The sequence below is a fragment of the Balaenoptera ricei genome, chromosome 14 (assembly GCF_028023285.1).
Source record: "Balaenoptera ricei isolate mBalRic1 chromosome 14, mBalRic1.hap2, whole genome shotgun sequence".
NCBI lineage: Eukaryota > Metazoa > Chordata > Mammalia > Artiodactyla > Balaenopteridae > Balaenoptera > Balaenoptera ricei.
Window position 1 is genome coordinate 77,348,157 of NC_082652.1, and position 20,441 is coordinate 77,368,597.

At 41.1% G+C, this 20,441-nt stretch overlaps 1 long non-coding RNA gene across 4 annotated transcripts in view; it reads right to left on the minus strand.

The window, feature by feature from the left end:
• Positions 1 to 1,323: 1,323 nt before the first annotated feature.
• Positions 1,324 to 20,441, minus strand: part of LOC132348195 (uncharacterized) — a 34,705-nt gene continuing 15,587 nt past the window's right edge. For 2 of the 4 annotated variants that reach the window (XR_009497378.1, XR_009497374.1), the window contains one exon: positions 15,022 to 17,512. This is a non-coding gene — a long non-coding RNA (uncharacterized LOC132348195). Of the gene's footprint in view, positions 1,467 to 12,431; positions 12,481 to 15,021; positions 17,513 to 20,441 lie in introns of those variants that run through there. The other 2 variants (XR_009497376.1, XR_009497375.1) reach the window with 2 other exon arrangements.

Here is a 20,441-nt window from a genome sequence, read left to right on the forward strand (position 1 = left end):
GTATCTACTTATTCAGCCACCCTTGCAGCTAAAGACAATCATGTGCAGTCAATGAGCTAAAAAGAGGCATGTGACAAAATCTTCTGTAAAACTTTTTCCTTTACTGAGAAACATTTGAGGGAAAGTTCTTTTACTGTTAGTCCTTGCCCCTCCTCCACAGCTCCCTATTATGTAGTTCTGTTGCAGTGTCAGAAGCACTAGCAGCCATTTTGAGAAAAATCGATTGGAATCAGGCAGCACCAAACCAGCAGACATCAGAAGCATCAGGAGAGCTCCAAGGACGGGACAGAGAAGGGGGCGTGGTGCATACAGAGAAGGTTCAGAAGCAAAGCAGGGAAATGATTTGATTGGCTGTAGCTTAAGCAGTTGCCTTATTTGGAAAAGACTAGCTGGCTGTTTGTGATCGGTTAGGTTTTGATTTCTTTCCCCGGAGGCATTTCCGGCTTAGATGTGGGTTTGCGTACATAGGCTACTAAGACATCCGAGCCACCTCAACCTAATGACCTCTTTGTTGAAGTCATTTAACATCAGTCAGGTCTTCCCCACACTCTAACACTCCTATTCTGTGTTCACATCTCCCTCTGCCTCTCTCATGTAAGGATACATGTGATTACATTTAGGGCCCACTCAGATGATCCAGGATAATCTCTCCAGCTCAGGATCCTTAACTTATTCACATCAGCAAAGTCCTTTTTGCCATATAAGGTAACTATTCACAAATTCTGGAGATTAGGACATGGACATCTTTGGGGGTGATTAGTTAGACTACCGCACCTCACAAATCCACTTCTGCCCCTGACCCTCTCACAGCCAATCAGACTGCTTCCCCTAAGCCCTGCCCACATGGTAATTCCAAAGCTGCCACTGGCTGTGAGCTTGAGGAGTGGTCTTGAAGAGGAGTCTTGGAGTGTGGCAGCTGAAGAGACCATGTTTAAATCAAAAAGGCTTAGGTGTGAATGATTCAGGTGTTTCATTAAACCCTGTTGGATACTGTGCCCTGTGTAGCTGTACGCCAATGACCTGGTAACAACAGAGCTGGTACTGCTGATGCTTTCTCCCATATGAAAAGAAGAATCAGATGCATTTGTGTGGTATGTGTTAGGGAGGGGTAAAACCAGTTAATAAGCTCTATTCCTACAGGATATAACCCCCTTCACCTTGAGAATTAAGTGGTTTAAGGAACTCCTTTAGGTCCCTGGGGCCCACTAAATGGCACTCTTCTGAGGACCCCCTGTGATTAAAAAGCAATAAGAAAAAAATAACGAGAAGGAGGTTTGCTTACCCCTAATAAATGAGTCACACGGCTCAGCAGTCATACCTGGAACACTGAGACTGTAGTATTTGCTGACTCAGGATCAGAAGGGCTTCATATTTAAGCTGATTTTCCAGCAAAGATCAGTTCCTAGTGCTCCATCAATCCATCCATGTACCTGTCTCAGGCTCCCATTTCTAGGGGAGATCAGGACCTAGGACAAGCCACAGGGAATGATCCTATATGCATTTTTATGCTGATGAAATCAAGTTGATATAAAGGCTGAGAGATGCAGAAGGGAGAGGAAAGGTCCTATCTGCTTTTTCTTTGGTGATGGAGAAATTTTGAAACAAATGTATATATATAATCCTCATGTGTTTTTCAAAAGGTCACCTAAGAGATAAGCATGATCTTTTCTATTTTGAACTATTTTAAGATTTTTGGAATACTTTAGAGAATTGATTATTAAACACACATGCACCTTTAACCCAGCTGTCAGATGTTAACATTTTGCCATATATAATTTGGATTTCCCTTCTTTTTAATAAGTAAAATATAACAGAAGATTTTTAGAGCAGGGAAGCTACTCTGTTTGATATTATAGTGATAGATACATGCCATTATACATTTGTCCAAACCCACAGAATGTGCAACACCAAGAGTGAACCCAGAGGTAAACTATGTGCTTTGGGTGATTATGAGGTGTCAGCGTAGATTCATTGATTATAACAAAGGTAGCACCCTGGTGGCGATGTTGATAATGGGGGTGGTAGTGGGGGTGGCTGTGTGTATGTGAGGGTAGAAGGTAAATGGGAAATCTCTATACTTTCCTCTCTGTTTTGCTGTGAACCAAAAACTGCTCTAAAAAAATAAAGTCTATTTAAAAAAAAATACATATATATATATATATATATATATATATCAATACATATATATATATTTGAAGTACCTCATGTACCTCTCTGTAATATCATATTCCCCCAGAAGTAGCAGCTATTCTGAATTTGAGGTTTATTACTCCATGCATGTATTTACAGATACATAAATGTATATGAAGAATGAATTGAACATATAGTTTAGCATGTTTCTAACTTGTTTCAATGGTATACTGTATGTATTCTTCTGAAACTTGCTTTTATTGTTTAAAATTTGAGACTTACCATGTTGATACACAAGGCATTCTAACTCCTGATCATTTGATTGTGGTCTTTTTTTGGCCTCTGAAAGTTTTAAGGTTTCATATCGTCCCAAGTAGTTTTGCACTTCCTGATGCAGTGCCTTGGTTGTGGATCTATTTTCATTCATTGTCCTGGGCACTTGATGGGTCCTTTCAATCTGGAAATTCATATCCTTCAGTTCTGAGAAATTTTCTTGAATTATTTCATTGATGTTATCTTCTCTTCATTTTTTCTGTTCTCTGTTCCTATGGTCATCCTGTACTAATTCTCTAATTTTATTATATTTTCTCCTCTTTCCATCTCTGTATTTTTGCTCTGCCACCTGAAAAATATTTCCAGCTATATTTTCTAAACTTCTATTGAGTTTTTAATTGATGTCCTCATATTCTTAATTTCTAAGAAAATATTTGTTCTCTGTTCTCTTTTGATAACATCATGTTCATGTTTCATGGTTGCAAAATCTTCCTTAACTCTTTAAGAATATCGATAGTTTTTTTTTTAGTTTAAAAATATTTATTTATATATTTATTTTGGCTGTGTTGGGTCTTCGTTGCTGCGCGCGGGCTTTCTGTAGTTGAAGCAAGCGGGGGCTACTCTTCGTTGCGGTGTGCGGGCTTCTCATTGCCGTTGCTTCTCTTTTTGTGGACCAGGGGCTCTAGGGCGTGGGGGCTTCAGTAGTTGTGGCTCGCGGGCTCAGTAGTTGTGGCTCGCGGGCTCTAGAGCGCAGGCTTAGTTGCGGCACATGGGCTTAGTTGCTCCGCAGCATGTGGGATCTTCCTGGACCAGGGATCGAACCAGTGTCCCCTGCATTGTAGGCGGATTCTTAACCACTTCACCACCAGGGAAGTCCCGATAGTTTTTTTTAACAAACAAGTTTTCTTCTACCTGCATAGTTTCTGTTTCCTCCAGGTTGCATTTTTCTGTTTATTCATTTTGGTCTGTCTTGTTTGAGGCTTTTGTTGGCAGGCAGTAGTATTTGGTGTTGATTCATATGTAAGAACTGTGGACTAAAATGTTCTTAGAAAGCTCTGGGAATGTGCTTGGGGTTTATCAACCATTAATCTCACTGCGGAATGATCTGGCTGGACCCTTACACTGGGAAACCTGATATTATCTGTGCCTTTAGGTGTTTCCTCTTCATCTGAAGAGGTTCTTCACAGCAGACTCTTCCAGTCTCCTGCCAGGAAGGTTTTGGCTTGGGGGCTGACTTTCTGGTGTCCCAGAGGAGGCGAGCAGGGGGTCCAGCATGCTTGGATTTACTTAACACCCCACGCTTTTCAGTTCAATACTGTGTTCTTCATCCAGAGACCACCTTCAGAGAAAACCCCTGAGTCTTCTGCCAAAGAGAGGGAATAGTGGGGGAAGATCTATGGATCTGACTGCTTTTGTGACAGACTTCAGACAAGCCCCCTTACTTTAGCAAACCCGTGCTTATTCCTCAATTTCAAAAGTGGCTGCTGTTGCCAATTTTGGGAGCTCTGAGGCATTCATTCCGTGCTATAAATCAGATCGGGTCTCTATTTTCCCCGCTGCCAGCTTCGAATTCAGCTTTCTTGGCTCTGCTAAGCCCCTTCACCAGCCATTTCTCCAGCTTCCAAAATTTGGTAGCTGCTGTTTCCTCTCCCATGCTCCCCGTTCTTATGGGTTTATGTCTTTTTGAGAACCTCTTCACTGTCATTTTAGTGAGGTTTCAAGAGGCAATGAAAATAGATGTATAAATCCCCCCTCCTTGTCTGTGCCAGATGGAAAAGCAGTTTCCTCTCTTCCTCCTCCCCCTCTTGAAGACAGCTGGTTCCCAAGCACAGTGCCTTTAATTACACAAACATTTATAGAGCAGGTACCATGCGTCAGCCCTGGACTTGTCTCTAACCCGCGCCATCCAAATGGATAGGTTCCCTGAATTGCACTGCAGCGACGTGAGTGTTCTAAGGCGAGGTCCCCAGGCCTCTGAGTCAGCCCTGACTCTTGCTCACTCCATGCCCCCCATGGCTTTACTTGCTCTTCATGGGCAGCAGCCTTTACAAGTTCTGGGCTCCTCAGGATCAAACTCATTTGCCTTAAACCTTTTTAGCGCTCTGCCCCGACCCAGCGTTCGAACGAAAAAGAACAGATTTTGAATTCTTGGCCCCCAAAAATATTTTCCACAAACAGCACATGAAGGAAAGGGCAGAAGCAGCGTATGCTAAATGTTAAGTCTGTTGTGTCTCTTTCATTAGTCACCCTGATTCCTTCTCATTTCTAACCCTATAGGGTTGAACTGGATTGTTCTTTGCCAAGGTAACCCATACGGTACTAAAGATTCGTTGCGTGTAATTAATATAAAGTCCTGATGACTCATTTGTTTAAATGGCATATTCAACGTGACCTAAAACATAAATAAACCCGAACCCAGAGATATTGCTGCAGATCGCAGGCCACTCTGTTTTGTAATCTGAGGCATATTTTTATATATTTTTCCATATGCCAGGTACTGTTCTAAGCACTTTACAAATACTGTATTACCTTATTTAATCCCTATAACAATGGTATGAGAGAGGTACTCTCAGTACCGTCATTTTACATATGAGGAAACAGGCCCAGAAAGGTTAAGTAACTTGCCCAAGTTTACACAATTAGTAAGAGAAAGAGCTGAGATTCAAAGCTTAGTCAAACCGCAGAGCCCATAAAGGGGTAGACCGTGATGTGCGTTGTTCTTAGCCAGTGCTACGCTCCCGACTCCAAATGGAATGTGACGACATCTTTAGTCATCTTTAGTCATCACAACTCCGGGAGGGCTGCTACTAGCATGAAGTGGGCAGAGGCCAGGGGTGCTGCTAGACATCCTATAATGCACAGGACAGCTCCACAACAAAGAAGTATCCAGGCCAAATGTCAGTAGTGCCGAGGGCGAGAGGCTTGCTGGGGTAAGTTGGCGTGCTAGTCACAGACACTCTTCACCCAGTTTTCTAAGTTCTTCCCCCAGGCATATGGTAGAATTTGCATTTCTTTTTAAAAAAATTTTATTTAAGTATAGTTGATTTACAATGTTGTGTTAATTTCTGCGGTACAGCCAAGTGACTCAGTTATACATATATACATTCTTTTTCATATTCTTTTCCATTATGGTTTACCACAGGATACTGGATATAGTTCCCTGTGCTATACAGTAGGACCTTGTTGCTTATAGAATTTGCATTTCTTGAAGTTCGGTGGCCACATGACTTGCTTTGGCCAACGTAATGTCTCTGGAAGTGATGTGTATCACTTCAAGGCAAAAACATTCAAAACCAGTGCATAAATACCATGTTTTCTTTTCTCTACATTGGCCATCTGGGAAATCTTGGAAACACAAAGATGGAGCTTCCCTCAGTCTGTGTCCTTACATGAGGATAAAGCAGAATAGACCCGTTTAGATGACCCATGACAGATAAGCAGTCTGAGTCACCAATACTCTGTAGTTTTAAGCCCCTGAGATTTGGTGTTGTTTACACAGCATAACTCAGGTTACCCTGACTGATTGGTCGCCATCCTAATGTAAGTACAGTTGTCCCTTGGTATCCGCAGGGGATTGGCTCCAGGACCCCTGCAGATACCAAAATCCAAGGATGCTTAAGTCCCTTACATAAAATGGCGAGTACAGCCGGCCCTCCTATCTGTGGATTTGAATCCAAGGAGGTGGGGTCCATGGACGCAAAGGGCCAGGGCCACGTGTACATATCTGCCTGTCTCACGCAACCTGACTCCACTCCTTCTACTCAGTTCCCGCGTTCGTCCCCTGGTGAGCAGTTTCCTGCGTCCATATCATGAGCCTTGGTCACTCTTCCTATGTTAAGAGTTTTGCTTTGTGACTGGGCTGAACATATTTAGATTCCATGATGATGGTCTTGTTTCCCTTTTTATGTCATTGCAAACCTCTGACATAGGTTGTATAATACTAGTTGCCATGACAACCGTGCAACTCAGATATTTCAGGTTAACACACACATTTGCTATTCTCACTATACCTCAACTGGCTCTGGTGAGGTCAGAATTATTAACATTATAACACCTAGGATTACGTGAACTTTAAATTCCAAGGGGTGTGGGAAGTCTTTAGTTATGGTATTCAGCTTTATTCAGAAGTCTCAATGCTTAAGAAATCTAAGTGTTCTGGCTTTACAGTTGTAGACCTTACTTCATAAATCAATTTAATCTACATAGTGATGAATTGGAGTTTCACTGAGTATGGATTGATATGGAATGAGTTGGTGACAACCTCACAACAGATTAATAGATAACCCACACAATAGTTAATAAACATTGTTTCTACTAATGAAAAATCTGGGTACTCAATGTGCAATATATCTAGATTACAGAGCTGGAACAAAGCAGATAAGCATGTGCTTGTGAAATCCAGTAACCATGAAAAGACAGTAGAATCAACAGACATTACTACCATTTCTCCCCAGAAGAGAGCTGACAGGATCATCTCTTTAAGGTCCTTAGAATGCCAATCTTCTCTCTCCTCCTCCCCACCTCTACATAATTTTGTCAGGCTGTTCTCCAATTTGAAATGCCTTTCTGTCTCCTTTGCTCTCACCCAAATCCAATAAATTCCTTCTTAATGTCAAGTTCAAGTTTCCCTTCTTCTCTGAAGTCTTCCAAGCCAATACTCTCTGTTTCCTTTCCTAGCATTTATAATTGGGGCCTCACATTTCAGTACTGGATTTTAAGTTCTTTAAGGGCAAAGATGTCATACAGATCTTTACTTTCCATTCAGCAAAATACCTTGTATCCATTTACTTAGTCATTCACTTCACAGATTGAGCATCTATATCCTGAGTTAGATCCAGAATTACAAAGGCACTGAGCTGGAGGAGCTTATGGTTAGATTGGGGCTAATACTGTAGATACGGAAATAGGTAAATACATTATGTTAAATACATAGAAGAGGTGAGGCTGAGTGTTGTGGTCTGTCTGAATCTTACCTGTGCTCTAAGAATGGTTCTGTTGGATCAAAGTAGGAATCACACACAAGGTATGGGACACACAGAGAAGTCTGCCAGAGTGGTAACCAAGGTCCCGCAGCCAGAAAGCAAGACCTGATGGTGTTCAATACCAACAGGCTAGAAGCTATCATCAGAAGTTATAGAAAGTGAAGAAACACACCAGGAAAGGCAGGTCAGGGTAAGTGAGGAGCTGAGCTGGGAAATTAACTAAACCTGCTTGGTCACTACAGCTGCGTAACAAATTACTCCAAAATTTAGAGGCTTTAAACAACAACAATTTAAGCTTTATTCATGAATCTACAATTGGACATGGCTCACTGGGGAGAGCTTATCTCTGCTCTACTATCTCTGCTTATCATCTGATGGGGCTCAGAGTCTGGGAACTGGAGTCATCTGAAGGCCACTTAACATGTCTAGTGGTTGATGCTGGGAGGACTCAAACAGCTGAGGGCGGAAACAGCTGGGGCTCCCTGGGCTGCCTCTTTATCTTTGTGTGACCTTTCCATGTGGTCTCTCTATCCGGGTGATCCACTGATGCCCAGCAGATTCCCACACACTTTGTGACTTAGGATGCTTATCTCACAGTTTCTGTGGGGCTGCATGGCTTAACTGGGTCCTCTGCTCAGGGTCTCACAGGGCTGCATTATGGTGTTGGCTGGGCTGCATTCCCATCTGGAGACTCAACTGGGGGAAAACACGTTTACAAGCTCCTTCGGGTATTTGACGGAATTCATTTCCTTGAGCTATAAGACTAAAAGGTCTGGCTTCCAGCTGGTTGTCAGCTGGAGGCCATCCTGAGCTCCTGCCCAGAATCAGGGGGAAGGAACATAGATCCCACATGTGAATAGAAGGGGTATCTGTTACATTATGAGAAAAGCATGTGGGAATGGGTATCTGTTGGCATGGCCATCTTCAGAACTTAGAATCTGCCACTGTTTGCCCTCTGGCCACAACAATTCACAGGCCTCCCATGTGCAAAATACACTTATTTCCTCTCCCCCAGTCTTTGATTTGCTTACCAAGCTATGGCACGAGTGAGTGTTGCCACACGTTAAGAGTCAAGTGGAAGAAAATTATAAACACAGTCTGGGAGAAAACCTTTCAAAAGGGGGATTTTACATCTGAGGTGAACTTTGAAATGGGAGTTGGTTTTGCTATGTAGGAGCTTGTTAGATGAATGATATTCCCGTTAACACCGGGTACGTAGAGTCTGGTACTGCTTTCTGCTTTAGGTGTGTCTGTTTTTATCTCCCTGACAAAACTATAATAGAATAGAGACATTGTCTTTTGTGTCTTCTATATTCTGTCAATAGTGCTGGTCCCAAGGGAGGGACTCAGCTCGTCCCTGCTAAATACATGAATTCCTCAAATCTCCTGAGGCCTCTGTGTGTACATTACTGCCAATTCTTGGAAAAGTCTAACCGGAAAATGTCTATTTATCAACCTTGAAGAAAGAATTGTGGATTAGGAGACAACAGACAGGCTGTGTGATACTGGGAAAGTGACTTCATCTCTTTGAGTCTTGGTTTCATCATCTGCAGGATGAAGGGACTGATGCTCTAAGTCCATTTTGGTGCTAATGATCCATATAATAAATGGGAACAGTTACATAATTCTTAAACCTAGTTTTCCCTTCTCATTGGTCCTCCATCTTTACCCATGATGAAGGGAGTGTGTCCCTGACCATAGCCTCTATCCTTAGGGATGGGGCAAGTATAAACTCCTGAAGAACAAAGACGACAGCCTTTTACATCAAGAAACACAGTGTGGGAAGGGTAAGCTGGGACGAAGTGAGAGAGTGGCATGGACATATATACACTACCAAATGTAAAATAGATAGCTAGTGGGAAGTAGCCGCATAGCACAGGGAGATCAGCTTGGTGCTTTGTGACCACCTAGAGGGGTGGGATGGGGAGGGTGGCAGGGAGATGCAAAAGGGAGGGGATATGGGGATCTATGTATACGTATAGCTGATTCACTTTGTTATACAGCAGAAACTAACACAACATTGTAAAGCAATTATACTCCAATAAAGATGTTAAAAAAAAAAAGAAACACAGTGTGATTTTGAGAAGTCGGCTGAATGTCCAATGAAATGTCTTCTTTTTAGGAATCTGTCTCCACAAGGAGTAGCAGGAAAAAGGAAAGAGAAATATCCTAAGGCCTTTGGCTGTGCTCACCTACACATGGACCACCCTACGGAAGGTTTAGTCTTGAAAAATGTCTTCAGGGGCCTCCCCGCTCCCTGACCAACCCCAGGGGAAGTAGTTTCTAGTTGGAGGAGTTAAACGGGTGAGATGGCTTCAAGAGCAGGTCCGTTTCCTCATTGCATAGAATCATCTTTAAAGGGATTTTTTTTGTTTGGGGGGATTTTTTTTTAGGTTTTATTTTTACGTGGACCCTTTTTAAAGTCTTTATTGAATTTGTTACAATATTGCTTCTGTTTTATGTTTTTTTTGGTTTTTTGGCTGTGACGCATGTGGGATCTTAGCTCCCTGACCAGGGATCGAACCCACACTCCCTGCATTGGAAGGCGAAGTCTTAACCACTGGACTGCCAGGGAGGTCCCTAAAGGGATGTTTCGATTCTGAGGTATTGAAAAAAAAATTTTTTTTAATCAAAGCTAACCCTGAACAGAGCTTTGAGAAAAAGTTTTTTTCCCAGTGCATCTGACCTTTCCATTTCAGTTATTTTTTCCAAATTTACCTCTCCCCAGAACCATTACAAAATATCGTCCTGTATTTAACCACAGTTCTCCTTCCTCTTCCTCTTAAATAAATACAACCTGCAGTAAGGACAGAAATCAAAATCTATTTACATGAATGTGTGAATGACTGATAATTGCTCAAAGCTAGATTCTCAAATTTGACAGTGTCTTGGAATCACCTAGGAAGCTTGGTGAAACCCCGAGGCCCCTCACTGAGAATATGTGCATGAAGGGATCCATCAGAAGCCTCCCAGCAAATTTTTTTCTTGTCTCCATATCCCAGGTTTGCCTCTGAGAAGAACAGCTCACAAAGTGTAGGACGAATTGATGCGGATCTTACCTGCTTGAATATCTATGGTTCTATTAATTATTCCTGCCCACAATCCCCAAATGCTCATAGCCTCCCTACAGGATTGGATTTTTCTCTTGAAACCTACCTAGACAAGCCATGTATTTGTTCTAATTTTACAGGTTCTGTTCCCTGTGGAAATGCTTTTGATCAAATCTAATTCCCAACTCAAATTAAAATTTAACATTGGGGATTCAAATAAAAACTAGAGAGGGATCCCAAATTTGCTAATTTTCTTCCCTCTTGGGGTCCTTAGCACCATTGCAGCTTTGCTAATAGCACCCTTTCCTGACTCATCTTGCATCCAGGGCTGGCTGAAAACGCCTTTCACTACCCCTCTGGCCAACAGCTTCTGTGCCATCTGCTGTAGACCTGCACAACTGCTCCTGGAGCTGCACATTGGCCGCACGGAATTTAGTGTTTCTTATTATTTCCTATTGTCCTGTGGTAACACAATCACTCATTCATTCATTCATTTTACCAACTATTCAAAGAATGATGGTGGGAAGGATAGAACAAAAGGTACTTTGTTCTTCAGGAGTTTATACTTGCTCCATTCATAAGGATAGCAGGTGTGGTCAGGGACCCACTCCATCACTGGTAAAGATGGAAGACTAATGAGAAGGGAAAACTAGGTTCAAGAATTTTGTAACTGTTTCCACTTGTTATATGGATCATTAGCACCAAAATGGACTTAGAACATCTGTCCCATCATTCTTCAGATGATGAAACCAAGATTCAGAGGGATGAAGTCACTTTCCCAATATCACACAGCCTATCTGTTTTCTTCAAATCCACAACTTTTTCTGCTATAGCAATAAGCAAGCTGAGAGGAACCAGTACTTAGCTTATATTTTCCAGTCTTTGTCATTAAAATCTTCCTGGTTACCCAAATGGAAAAATGGCTTTCTTTTTCTCTGGTAAAAATTTCCATCACATTTTTTGGGTAGGCAATCTAGATTAAAAAAAAAAAGTTAATTATCACCAACCATAAAGCTTTAGAATTTAAGAGACCTCTCAGATCATGTCTTCCAACCACTCCCTTTACAGATGTGGAACTTGAGGCCTAGAGGGTTGAAGTCCAGGCTCACAAGGCTACGGGGCAAAGGCAGAGGGACACTGGAATCCAGGAATCCCAAGTCCAAGTTCATGACCACTTCCATTCTGCTAGCATCTCCGAAAATTACATCTCAGTGTTGACCTAAATATCTATTTTAAAGACTTGGTCACATTTTTTTCTAACCTTTGTGTGTTTGTGCCAGGACAGCGTTGAGCCTTTAGCTCTCACCCTTTGGACCTTAGTCCTGGTACGTAGTGACATGTCTCAACAGTGGGTAGGAATGACATAAAAGGGGAAATGGCTTAAAGATACTTTAAAAGTCTCCCCAAGAGGATGGTCTATAAATGATTCCCTTAAACATTATCTCAAAGCACAAGAGCCTGCAGCAGATTCAATATTTGATATAATATCACAACTAGTTCAAAATCCATATAAGATGAGATTTTTAAAAAAGGCACCACCAATGATGACAGTAATAAGCCGGGAGAGCAACATGGAGCACATAATCATCTACAACCTTATTATTCAGTATGATCATGGACCAACTGCATCGGCACCAGGAGCAGCTTGTTAGAAATGCAAATCTTAGGTCCACCCAGACCTGCTGAATCAAATCTTCAGTTTCATAAGATCCCCAGGGGAATTGCCTGCAGGTAAAGTTTGAGAAGCCTTGGTCTACGGTACTATTTCTCCATTAATGAACAGAGCAGTGGGCAGCAGTAAAGGTGATAGAGTAGATGGGAGGCCTGGCAGCTCAGAGCTCTGCTATTCCTTGCATGGCTCTTGAAAGTTTAACCAAACTTTTCTGAGGATCAGCTTCCTCAAGTATAAACTGAAGGTTTGGTTGAAAAGGCTGTTGTAGCGAGCTTCTGGCAGACAGCTTTTTGCAGTCCAAATTGTGTAGGATGGTTTGTGTGATGAGAGTTGAGTGACATGCGTATCCCACGTTTGGTACGTGCGATGAATGCTATTAATAAAAAAGGTGAATCACAAATTTTACTCCCATTTGCTTCCCGTCTCAGGGGAGAAATGGTACACATTGCACAATTCACTGAATTGGGCAGCCGAAGTCTGATTTTCCCTCTGAAAAAATCCCAAGAGTCGCGCCAGTGTTTGCGTCACCAGGAATCCTGACTCAGATTTCCAAAGCAAAAGTGTTGCTGCTCAAAGTCGACATGTGATTTTTCAGTTTCCTCATTACATTGCTTTAGTTCCTCCCTGTCTGAAGCTTCTTTAATCTGTAGGCTTTCAGCTCCACCCTTAAAGTTTTGGCTTGCATTATTGATCCCAAAGTAAACACTGACTAAGGTGGCCTGCAAAATCAACATATTCTTTGAAAGGCGATTAATCTGGGTGTTGAATGAAATCAGATGTCAGCGACCTAGACATTATGATTACAAATTCTACTACACAATAGGGCTTTGAAGAATTCCTGTCTCCAGGTAGTAACTATTGATACATCACACCAGCTATTCTGGGTGAGGGGTGGAATCTATGTTTGGCAAGGACAGAGGAATATTTGACTTCATAAATCAATAACTATTCTCAAAGCTGCTATTGACCTCTGATCAGCAAATCTGATCGCAAGGGGAGGTTATGGTAACTATGCTGCTGGTAAAAAGCAAACCTGTTGGTTAAACATTTGCTGAAAGCCCTGACCTCTGATAAAAGTGAACCTCATCTGGCCACGTGTGCTTGCAGTTCTCTGGGATGTCGGGAGACTTAACTGCCTGACTCAACACATCCTGGCTACTGGAGCAAGAGGGTGATCCGGGCTGGTAGTGCTGGCAGAGGGAATTCTTTCCTCAGTTCCTCTTTTCTACCACTGGGCCTCAGGTAGTGGGATCTGTGTTAGGAGATTTTCAAATAATGACAGTTACTGTCATTAACCCTTCCCAAGAGCCTCAAAAAAAATTCTCAAGCTTGTTCCCACCTCCACACAAAGGATGCAAGAATTGTTCTCTCTCCCTATATCACTGCCTAATATAGTGTTTTGTACACAGTAGGTACTTAATAAATATTTTTAAAAATTTAATTACATTTTTATTTTTAAAGGCTTTATTTTGTTAAGCAATGTTAGGTTCACAGCAAAATTGAGATGAAGGTACAGAGATTTCCCATACCCTCCCCCCCACACACACACACATGCAAAGCCTCCCCCCTTATCAGCATCCTCCATCACAGTGGTACGTTTGTTACAATCTCTGAACCTACATTGACACATCATTGTCCTCTAAAGTCCTTAGTTTACATTAGGTTCACTCTTGATGTTATACGCTCTATGGGTTTGAACAAGTGTATAATATAATGACCTGTCCATCAGTAGATTATCATATGGAGTATTTTCACTGCTCTAAGAATACTCTGTGCTCTGACAATCCATCCCTCCCCTCCCTCCAACACCCCCTGATTTTATTGTCTCCATAGTTTTGCCTTTTCCAGAATACCATATAGTTGGAATCATATAGTATGCAGACTTTTCAGATTGGCTTCTTTCACTTAGTAATATGCTTTTAACTTTCCTCCGTGTCTTTTCATGTCTTGATAGTTCATTTAATTTTAGTGCTGAATAATATTCCATTGTCTGGGTGTAGCACAGTTTATCCATTTACCCACTGAAAGACATCTTCGTTGTTGCCAAGTTTTGGTAAATGTGAATAAAGCTGCTATAAACATTCATGTGCAAATAAATACTTTAAATAGAATACTTTAAAAAGAAATAAAGACGAAGACATAGAGAATGGACTTGAGGACACAGGGAGGGGGAAGGGTAAGCTGGGACGAAGTGAAGGAGTGGCATGGACATATACACACTACCAAATGTAAAATAGATAGCTAGTGGGAAGCAGCTGCATAGCACAGGAGATCAGCTCGGTGCTTTGTGACCACCTAGAGGGGTGGGATAGGGAAGGTGGGAGGGAGACGCAAAAGGGAAGAGATATGGGGATATATGTATATGTATAGCTGATTCACTTTGTTACACAGCAGAAACTAACACACCATTGTAAAGCAGTTATACTCCAATAAAGATGTTAAAAAATAAATAAGATAAAAAGAAATAAATTACTCTCTCCATTGTGCTTCAGCTATATATAATCATCTATTTGAGCACTTACCATATTGAACTGCATTATTTATTTATGTCTATTTCCCTTTCAGTGCTACATCTTTTTAAAGAAAGAGTCTGGGTCTTATTCATCAGTGTTTCTCCATCACTTGGTACAAAATCTAGTGGTCATAGGTTTGGCTCATTCTTTTGTAGATTCTGGGTAAGTGGGGTGGTGGCTGGAAGCAGGATAAACCCTCTTACAAATACCTTAGTGATGAAGTTAACAAGCTCTTCTTTAAAAATATAAATACAAGACCTCAACTAAAAGAGTAAGTCGGAGGATTTCCTCATAAAAGGAAAACTAGGAGATTAAGTACTCTCAGCTATATGGTAAAATAAGAATTGGATTCCCATCAAAGCAATTCCATGAAAGCCTTTATTAATATTTTCTGTGTTCAGGGAAAGAAAATGAACAGCCAAGAGTATCCTAAATAAGAAAATACCAATGATGCATTCATTACACATCTTTTAATTAGTACTAATGGGTGCTATGTAATTAATTCAATTTACCATCCCTTCTTCAGTAGAAACATCTCCCTTCCCTGCAGTTTCCACGAGATACTGTACATTTGTCCTGATTTGCAGCAAATAAGATGCTTTCATTTCCTGATGCTGGTTCTCTGACATGCAAATGTTTGTTGTCTTTCTGATTTTATGAATAGGGGCTGACCTCCTGGCTCTTTTACTGGAGAGCAGCCCAGATGATTTGGATGTTTGATCTAGCTCAGTAGACATTTCTCAAACCCCTTCCCCAAGATCTAGGACTATGCATATTTAACACTATTCCTGCTAATTTCAACTCCAGAGGGACCCACTCCTTACCCAGATCTCAGCGTCTCCCTCCTAATAGACACCAGAGTGAACTCCGGCCCCCTGCTTTACCTTCCTTCAGTATATTTAGCACCACATTAACTTCTTTCTTTATTTTCTACCACTAATTCCTATTCTGAGGGTTGTAAACTATCTCAACCCTAACAGTCTCTCTTTTCTAATATTTCAAGTTGAGCCATTCACCACTGTCCCTCACTTACTAAAACACATGTAATATAATGTGTCAGCTGATGAAATATCAAATTGCTCTTTCAACTAATGACTTCAGATAATACACAAGGTCATGAACAGTGATTGCCTTTTGGATATGGAAGGTAAAGAAAATAGCTTACATGTTTCAGAATGCAGTGATGCCCATATTGCATTACCTATTCCAGGAAAAGAAGATGAAATTCCTCTTCCTAGTCCAAAATGTATTCAGGAGGGATGAGAAGAGAAAAAAACAGCTATGGAGGAAGACAATAGCAGAACTCTGCCTAAGGCAGAGTCCAGATCAAGGACAAAATGGCTTTAATTAACCTCACAGGAAACAAGTAAATTTGGATATGTGTGTTTCTTAGTAGTGTGACCTTTTGGCTGCACATGAAGAAGAAAAGTCTCGAAAGCTGACCTTTGCAGAAATGATGAAAAAACTGATCTGATGACACTTTTCTTTGGGAAAAGCCATTTTCTACACTACATCCAAAGAGAAAAACTTGAAGCCCATTATGCCAGGGCCAGGACTATGACGAGCCATATGGTGTCTCCGTGGGCATTAGAAGAATGCTTCCCTTTCTCCAGGCAGATGCCACCCCTCATCAGGCACATGTCCTGGTGAATAGAACACAGGCTCCATTGCAGCCCCTTTGTCCCCTCAGCCAGACACCCTTGAAAAGTGAAAAAGCATCATCTTTCATAACAACCTGACTCAATGCTCTACTTAAAATCTTTTAATGGTTTGTTTTTGCTCTCAAGATAAAATTCATGTTCCATTTTGTAGCCCCAATCTCGCTCTCCTGTCCTTCTGAAACTGATTAGGCAAATGTGAGACCTTTTAACTCTGTCTTCTGTATCTTTTAATTTCCCATTTATATTTTCCATCTCTGTGCTATATTCTGCATAATTTCTCCAGACCTGTCTTCCAGTTCATTAATTCTTTCTTCAGTGATGCTTAATATGCCCGTTGAGATTTTAATTTTAGTCATTGAATTTTTTTATTTCTACAAGCTCTAATTTAAAAAATCTGCTATGTTAATTGTTCCCACCACTAGAAAAAATTATATTTATGTGATGTGATAGTGTTAGCTTAATGACAATCATACTGTAATATAAATGTATCAAATTGATACAGTAAGTCCCCTATGTATGAACTAGTTCCATTGCAGGAGCATGTTGGTAAGTCCCATTTGTTCGTAAGTCCAACAAAGTTAGCCTAAGGACCCAACTAACACAATTGGTTATTAGTACTGTACTGTAATAGGTTTATAATACTTTTCACACAATACGTAAAAAACAAACACAAAAAATAAACATTTTTAATCTTACAGTACAGTACCTTGAAAAGTACAGTAGTACAGTACAATAGCTGGCATATAGGGGCTGGCATTGAGTGAACAGGCAAGAAGAGTTACTGACTGGAGGAGGGAGAGGAGGTGGGAGATGGTAGAGCTGAAGGATCGTCAGCAATAGGAGACGGAGGGCAAGCAGAAATTTCACTCATGCCTAACATTGATGGCACCGGTTTTGGTTCCTTGCTGGATTCAATTCTATATCTGGGTAGTAGCTCTTTTTTTCTCATCATAGATGAGACGGTAGCACTGGATTGAGTTCTGAATGGCTGCTGCAACCTTCGTGTACCGTTCTACGTTCAGGTCCTTTGCCTCAAAAACTAACACTGACTCCTCAAATACAGAAAATCCCCTTGCCATTTCCTGTACTGTGAATCTCTTCAGTTCTTCAGTTACTTCTTCCTCTTGTCTCTCTTCGTCCTTTCTCTGGGCCTCCAATTCCATCAGTACTTCATTAGTAAGCTCCTCATGTTGCAGAGCAAGGAGTTCAATGAAGTCGTCCTCCTGCAGATCTAGCTTGAAATAAAGATACTGTACTACTGTACTCTATATAGTACTGTGAAGTACACAAAAGCACAACCACTTGTAGAGAATGCATGCACATGACAATGTACGCCAGACACGTGAACTAACGTACGTAATTGGACATGCGAACGCATGTTCGCATCTTTGAATGTTCACAACTTGAAGGTTCGTATGTAGGGACTTACTACTGCATGTTATATACCTTAAACTTATACAATGTTATATGTCAATTATATCTCAATTAAAAAAGAAAACAGGAATTCCCTGGCGGTCCAGTGGTTAGGATGCTTTCACTGCCGAGGGCCCGGGTTCAATCACTGGTTGGGGAACTAAGATTCCCACAAGCTGTGCAGCATGGTCAAAAATTAAAAAAAAAATTTTTAATTAAAAAAAAGAGAAAACAAAAAGTCTGCTATGTCATTTTTTGGTATTGTTTCTTATTCCTTGAGGATATAGTCAAGCTTGTCTCTTTGTTTTTGATCTAGTAAGTTTAGTATTTTAAAAAATAATTTCTTTTGGATAATTTCAACATCTGAATTTTTTTTTCCTTTCGTCACACCATGTGGCTTTCGGGATCTTAGTTCCCCCACCAGGGATCTAAGTGGGGCCCTGGCAGTGAGAGTGCCAAGTCCTAATCACTGGACCGCCAGGTTATGCCCAACATCTGAAATTTTGTAGGTCTGTTCTGCTCTGTTTTTTTTATTGTTCTCACTCAGGGTACCTAGTTTGCGTGAATGTTTATTTATTTATTTATCCATTCATTTATTACTGTGAGCTATGCATTTTCCTTAAGAAATTATTTGAGGGAATTGCTTGAGGCCTAGGATGAAAGAGTGGTTCTCTGAGATTTAAATTCGTTTCTGCCAGGTTCCTAAAGATATTAACAGTCTGGGACAACTTTAAGATAAAGTCATAGCTTGAGCTTTCCTGGATTACCCAGGAAGTGAATTGGGGCCACAAATCCACAGGAAGACTTGTTTTCTATTACAGATTATCTGGGCCAGGGGTTTAATTCCTCCTGATATACTCAGGTCCAAGAAGACTTTCCTTGGGGATGAGGAGGGAGGGTTAGGTTATTTCTGGTTCATCATTAGACATTAAGGGTACAGCTTCAGATTATTTTCCATTATAGGTTATTACTAGATATTGAATATAATTCCTTATGCAATACAGTAAATCCTTGTTGATTGCCTATTTTATATATAGTGGTGTGTATATATTAATCCCATACTCCTAATTTATCCTTTCCCCTCTCCTCTCCCCTTTAGTAACCATGAGTTTGTTTTCTATATCTGTGAGTCTGTTTCTGTTTTGCAAATAAGTGGATTTGTATTATTTTTTTTGATTCCACATATAAGTGATATCATATGATATTTGTCTTTCTCTGTCTGACTTACTTCACTTAGTATGATAGTCTCTAGGTCCATCCATGTTGCTGCAAATGGCATTATTTCATTCTTTTTTATGGCTGAGTAATAGGATCCCAACTTTATGAGTGAAAGATCTCCTACTAGACTCCTGGTCTTTGGCTTTTGTGGATCTTTATCCAAGGGGCCTTGACAACTGAGGTTCAAGTTCAGAAAACACCCTCGATGAAAAAGCATCCTTAGTGTTCTACTTATTTATCTGGGTTTCTGCCTTTACTTGGATTTTAGCCTAATAGTTCTTTATTACCCTATCATGTCAGTTGTTAAATGCTTTCAAGAAGATTTTAAAAAATACATATTTGACTTAGGCTGTTTTTAGTTGTTTTCTGCAGGAAGGCTGGTCAGACCTTCTAGTTAGTCTTAGTACTGGCAGTGAAAGTCTGATCTCAGTGTTTGACCTTGGGCAGGTTACTTAACTGACCTCTGCTCAGTTTGCTCCTCTGAAAAATGTAAACAATAATAGCATTGGGTTGGCCAAAAAGTTCATTCGGCTTTTTCGCAACATCTCACAGAAAAACCCGAACGAACTTTTTGGCTAACCTGATACCTAGCTCAAAGAACAGTTGTGAAACATACATAAAATAACAAACGTATAGTGCTTAGAACAATGCCTGGCACATAGTAAGTGACCCCTGCTTTTCCAAGTTCCCATAAGCCCGGCCACCACTGTCATCTGTTCTCACTCTACTTCTCTTCTTGGCTTTTTGTCACGGTTGAACTTAAAATCATGATTTCTGTAGCTATTAGGTAACATCTGTCTCCCCAGTTAGATTCATCTCAAAGAGGTGGGATATGTCTGTCACTCAACTCGGTATCCCTAGTTTCTAGCATATGACATGGCTTATATTAGGCACTTACCAAACATTTGCTGAACAAACAAATGTGTATTTCTACATTTTTAAGAGAGCACAAACAGAATGTAAACTCTCTCTAGGTGGAGAGGGCTTAATGGATAATTCCTAACTCTGGTTAAGCACACTCTAGAATTGGGTCAGGGGTGAATATCCTAACCTTTGTATCTCAGTTTCCTTTCCTGTGAAACGGAGATAACAATAGCACCTACTTTGTAGGTTAAATAAAGCACTTTAGTAGGGAGCCTGCACGTGGTAAGAACTCAGTAAATGCTAGCTGCAATTATTTCCACTATTTTTATTTTATTTTATTTTATTTTATTTTATTTTTTTTTGGTGACTCTCCTGAAAACAGTCCACTTCAAGAAAGCATAGGCTTGGGCTTCCCTGGTGGTGCAGCGGTTGAGAATCCGCCTGCCAATGCAGGGGACACGGGTTCGAGCCCTGGTCTGGGAAGATCCCACATGCCGCGGAGCAACTGGGCCCGTGAGCCACAACTACTGAGCCTGCGCGTCTGGAGCCTGTGCTCCGCAATAAGAGAGGCCGCGATAGTGAGAGGCCCGCGCAACGTGATGAAGAGTGGCCCCCGCTTGCCGCAACTAGAGAAAGCCCTCGCACAGAAACGAAGACCCAACACA